General features: G+C 38.7%; 1 pseudogene; it reads right to left on the bottom strand.

Annotated features, from left to right (window-relative positions):
• Positions 1–249: 249 nt before the first annotated feature.
• On the bottom strand, positions 250–890 carry LOC107138352 (annotated as a pseudogene).
• Between the last annotated feature and the right edge of the window lie 5,367 nt (positions 891–6,257).

Genomic DNA, 6,257 nt, shown 5'->3' with positions numbered 1-6,257 from the left:
TGAGTATTTTTGAAATGACCCCAGTACTCTTTAATAGTTTCCCTTCTTTCGGGTCCAACAACATGTTTCCAGCTCATTTTGTACAGTTCTTGCCATTTCTCCAAGGAATCCTTATTCCTTTTATTGGAAAATGGCATTTAGAAACTATAATCTGGGTCTAGGGGCTCATTACTCTCTTCACAGAACAGGTCTAGAAAATGTGTTTTGTTTTGTTTTAGGAATAAAATATGGATTTATTGGTGAGTGTGATCAAGAAGGGGACAACACAGAGGAAGCTCTCATGAGTGATTTGGCCCCACAACCATCAGGAATGAGCTGCTTCCACAGACACCAGGACTTGAAATTTATCAGCATTAAATTTGGTAAAGTCCCATTTCTTTGAGATGTGGATCTTCTGGCAGTCAGGGAACTTGAACTTGGCCGGCCCATAGAACCTCAATCACCTGTTCCTTGTTCCACAGCTTGGTGTGGATGAACATGATGATCTGGCCAATATCAATCCTGGCCACTGTGCCTTGGAGTTTCCCAAAGGCAGCCCATCATACCCTGTCTGGAGCCTGTTTGCCCCAGCATAGGACAGCATCTTACTGATGATGATGACATGGAAAGGGTGGAACCACACTTGAAGATGAAAGCCATCTTTGCAACAATGTTTTTTCCATAAACTTGTTGGCACAAATATGGGCAGCTTCCAAAGCTTCAGAGGACAGATGCTCATATTCATCAGACACCCACCATGTGACCACATAGTGGAAACTTATGTACTTTTGCCTTCTTCTGCCCAAGGTCAAAGATGTGGATCTTGGCATCAGGGACACCTCAGCAGAAAGAGACTTTTCTTAGGGCTTGTTCTTACAATACTGGTAACACCAGGTGGGGTGGTGGCCCATGAAAACACCAGGATCTTTGGTGGCACATTGAATGTCAAAGAGCAAAAATGTGCTTTGTAAAAGAAAATATGTTATAATAATATTTCCCAGGCTTATAATTCTACTTGATTAACTTCATTTAGCATTTTGAATTTGTATCTTTTCTTGATTTCTAATATATTAACAAAAATGTGTTGTATTTAACACAAAAAAGATATATATAATAGATTCATAATAATAATTATTAACAAACATTACTATTTCTTCTTATTTTTACCCAAAATTTTCCCCAATAAGGATGCACAGACAAATGGCTATGTTTTTAAAATACTTGAAATACTTCTCTGTATGGTTAAGACACCAACATAACTAGTTTCATTCATTTTCTTCATTTTATTTTGCTTTTACTTTGGGTATATATGACTGTTTTTTATCTTATGTGTTATGGTTTGGATATGAGATGTCCTTCCAGAATTCCTGTATTAATGCAGGAATTTTCAGAAAGGATTGGATTAAGAGAGCTGTAACTAATCAATCCATCCTAGTATGAGTAAGCTAACTGGGTGGTGACTATAGGCAGGGGGCTAGAAAAGGTGGATAACTGGGAACATGCCCTGGAAGGGTTCATCTTCCTTGTGGCCCATTTCCTCCTTTATCTCTTTCTGATTCCTGGAAATATTATTTATGATGTATTTTCTTTTACTGCCATGAATGGAGCAGTGCCCCTCCGCCATGATCTGTCTTCCCTTGGGCCCAAAGCAATAAACTTGGCTGACCATGGACTAAACCTCTGACAGTATTTTGGTCCTGGTGATGAAAAGTTGACTGACTGTGTGTGTACAAAATATTTGCATAGTTCTAAAGTCATATCTAGCTTCTGTGTCCCTTCCTTTTTCCCATAAGAAATCAGTATTATTTTCTGGTTAATTCTTTCATTTTTAAATTAAAAGCAAAATGCATATTAAAATTCTCCCATTATTAAATAAAAAGCAGCATAATGTGCAATTCTGCACCTATTTTTTTCAATTAACAATATATTCTAAAAAGTGTTTCATTAAAGTATGAAGAGAAAGTTGCTGTCTCTCCCTCTGGAGATGGACTGCATCCTCCTTCGAATGTGTATTACTTACTTTATCCTCCAAAAAATGTCTCTTCCCTAAGATAGATAACATTTTTCCTTGAGATGTGTATTTGCTTTCCCAAATAAATCTGTGTCTGTAAAAAACAAACAAACAAAAGACCATGAAGAGATACTTACTACCCGTGTTGCACCTGTTTAGTGTTCTACTGGGGGAATGTGCTGTGGTTTATTCAACCATTGTCGAATTGCTAGACATCTGAACTGTTTCCCATCTTTAGCTATTAAAGGCAGTGCTTCAATGAACATGCCTTGTCCTATTTTTACCATTGTATCTTTAGTATTTTGACAGTTAGCTTTTACTATGTATAGCACACTACCTCAAACCTTAGTGACATAAAGTGGTAGTTATTAGCTCAAGATTCTGTAGGTCAGCAGTTTTGGCAGGACTCAGTTTTGTCCTTCTGTTATTCTCCTCATGTGACTGAAGTCAGCTGGCAATTCAGCTGGATCTGGATAGCCCAAGATAGGCTCACTCACATGTCTGGTGTTTGGCAGGCTGTCAATCAAGGATTCTCAAGTGCCTCTCATCCTTCAGTAGGTTAGCTAGTACCCCTTGTGTCCTCATGGCAATCTCAGGTTCAAGCACATGGAGAGGAAGCCCTGAAGCACAAGCACTTTTCAATCTTTTGTGAACATCAAGTTTGCTATTGTCCTTTTGATCAAAGAAGGTCACATGGACAAGTCCAGTATTAGTAGGGAAGAGGAAGGCTATCCACAGAGAGGCAGACAGGAAGAGGTTTTCTCTCCACCACTTGTAAAGTGCCTGAAACAGAAAGACTTGTCCAAAGGCAGGATTGTTAGATCACAGGGCAAATTCAATATAAAATCAGCCCACATAGGTGTTAGTTTTTCATTCACTCCATCTACAAGTGAAGTGCTTATATCCACATATTGTCACTGAGAGTATGCTTTCAAACTATTGGTTTTTTCCAACCTAAACTCAACTATAAGTTTCTTCATATTGATACCTAGAGTGTTTTTTCAAACTTTCATATTTTTTTCAATAAAAAAAAATGGGGGGCTGGGGTTGTGGTTCAGTGGTAGAGTGCTCGCCTGGCACTGGGTTCGATTCTCAGCACAACATAAAAATAAATTAATTAATTAAATAAAGTTATTGTGTCCATCTACAACTAAAAAATATTTTTTTAAAAAATGGCATTATTAGCACAAAAGTACCGGGCCAGACATAAACTTCAGGAATATCTCAGCCTTTTATTCAGGAATGGGATTACTACCACAGGAATGGACCCACTCTCCTGATGGAAAATGAACCACTGGACAGAGGAGGGGACTGAACTTACATAAGGTATACTGAGAGGTGACTTAATTAATTAATGAGCTTATCAGTCTAGGGCACTTAAAAATTTGGGGTCTGTCTCACTGGGTGAGATGGGGGGGTCTAGGGTCAGCAGTCAATTTGGGCACTCAGGAAACAGGTTTGTGAGAACTTTAAAATTTGTTTGTACTGAGCAATATTTTTACTTGGAGGGTCTGGGGTCAGTGTTCAGTGCTTATCTTTCTCCCTTCAGTGTCCCACTGTACTGTCACTGGGAAAGTGTTTATGTAGGGAAGGATCAATGCTTTGGCTTGCTTTCTAGGGATGGTTCTGTCACCAGGAAGAGATCAATGCCATCAGCGTGCTACTTTCTTTTTTATTCCATTTTCGCAGGCCTTACTATTTTGGGGTTTGTCATTTTCCATATCTAATATTCCAGACTCTGAAAGGAAGGAATTGAATGTTGAGGTCTCTAGCTGCTTCCTGCTGGGATAGGGTGATGTAGGGAGAGGGTCTTCCTTTCAGAATCCTGGAAGTGAATATGGGGGTTATGCAGAGGGGGATGTGTGGGAGATGTTCAGAAGCTATTGGGAGCAATGTCAATTATTTTTATGTTGCTCCAGAAGATCAGGCAGTGAGTGGTGGGAGAAGAGATGCTTTGAGATTTTCATGGCAATTGTGGCTGAGCTTTATTAAAAAACTGAAATAGGGAAAAGAAAAATATTATAACAACACGTGACTATTAACTGGTTTGTTAGGTTAGGGAAACAAATTGTGATATAAAATGAAGGTTAATTAGCTTACTAATATTAGAGAATAATTTTAGCATAAAAGGTGAAGATTAACTTCCTAGTGTTAGAAAATTGGTTTTGGCATGTAATATAGGTGAGGACTCTATTATCTTTCATTAAGGCCCAATCAGATTTAGGGTGTTCTTCCCATGATTTCAGGGATTCGGTTCCTTTGGAGCAGAGCAAGCATGAGTAACTTTGGAATGATATTTTCCTGATGGCTTAATCATTTCCATCCTTTTCAACAAATTATGCAAAGCAAGAAATGGGATACAATTAACACTATAGTTAAGACTAGTAATCCAACTATATGCATAGAAAAGTACTTAAAAGGGTTACAGGAAGAAATTCCTTCTAAACTCCCCCAAATTTCTTCATTATTAAAAGCAGGTGTTTGGCATTAACCATAGCCAGGACCTGAGATTGTAATTTTAACTTCTTTAGATAAGCATTAGGAAAAGGATCAAGTCCCACTAGATGATTGTGTATACTTGGTCATTTGAATCTCAGTGTCATTGTATGGAACTCTAATAACACAAAAATGAGTAATATTATAATGGCATTGAAGTCTCTGAGTCCATCATAAATCTTGTACTCGTTCTCCTAGTCATACAGCAGAATTTTTAGTCTCTAGGCCTTGTTCAGGATGTTCTGATTTGTATGTACTTGAGTTAGTCAGGTCTCAGTATAATTCTGATGGAATTGCTGAAGTTAATACATTGTGTGGATCTCTTGGTGTAAGGCCACAGCTGTCATGGAGGCAGAGGCAATGATGCCAGCCAGACCAACAATCCCAGCTATTAACAACCCAATAAATTGTTTGGTCCTGTCTTTAAACTTAGAGAAGTTCTCTCATTCCCTGGTTCAGGCTGACTCAGAGGGCAAAAGCCAAATATTGGCTTTCTTGGCCCTTTTATTTTAACCTTAATATTTAAGCCTTGGTCTTAAATATCCAGCAAGCCAGTCTTAGCAACTCTTGCATGAACGCTACTGAACGTGTTTCCTGCCACGGTTCTTTTGATTTTATAGGGAGCCAGGTAGCTACTGGTCTTTGGAGAAGCATAACAGTTTGTTCTGGGTTCTGCCATATGGTTCAATTAATACAGTATTGCAACATACAGTTTTCACATTTAACCTAATATGTATCCTAATATATATTTTGTGAGGCATTATACTGTATTTCAATGGGCCCAGATAAAAAAAACATAGGTATTTAATATACATGCTGTGAGGTAGAATTCTTTATGAAGGGAAGAATTAAGATGGATAACAGTTTTTGATTTCCCATAATGAGACTCACCATTCCAAACTCGAAAAGACTCCTGAATTAAACCTATTTTCCATATTGAGTCCTGAATTGGCCCAAATTCTTTTCTCAGGTGGGGAGGTGATAATTCCCCATCGTACCAGTACTTTACCATATTAGAACCAATGTTATCTCTATGAACACAAGGTAAATCAGTCCCAAGAAAGAATGTCCATCCCGTATCTCTAGATTGAGTGTCCATCACTCCCCCATGAGATCCCCAATCTATAACCTGTTTTCCTGCAACAGAAAGATTTTGTGGATATGGTGTAACACATTTAGTCCACCTTAACAATTCATGTGGAGGGTCTTTGTGATTATGGTGAAAGCATAGGGGTCTGTTTAATGAATAGTTAACATTAACTTCCTGCCAGGCAGGAGACCTTCTGCCTGTGAGAAAAGTAAGCCTGGCCTCTTGATTCTATCCTTCAGAGTCATGATGAACCCAGCTTTGAGGCTTGGTTTAGTAACAATACGTGTTACCAAGAGAAATGCAAAGTGGGGGTCGGGAGGACAATCCTGGGTAATTAAACAAAAATTGTTGGGTAGACCCAGTAGTTCACAAAGGATCAGGCAAAAAAGTGGTGGAATTAAGATAGATTGAAGGGGGAATATCAAAGCATGTTACTGGATGAACAATAGCAGGCTGTGGAATATGACCCAATAAATCTCTGTGCCACTACCATGCCCATAGTTGTGCATATTACGAGAATCAGCATGATAAACCTGTTAACAGTAATAGTAAATTGATCTATTTTCCCTATTCCAGGTGGTCCTGGAGCCATTTAACCTTGTCTCTTACCACTCCTGGTTGGTTTCCATAGAAATAGCATTCTTCCCTGACTGGTTTTGCAAGATGATAGATGCCAGGGAG

Source organism: Marmota marmota, unplaced genomic scaffold, assembly GCF_001458135.2.
Source record: "Marmota marmota marmota unplaced genomic scaffold, marMar, whole genome shotgun sequence".
NCBI classification, from domain to species: Eukaryota; Metazoa; Chordata; class Mammalia; order Rodentia; family Sciuridae; genus Marmota; species Marmota marmota.
This window is presented reverse-complemented; position numbering and strand designations above follow the sequence as displayed.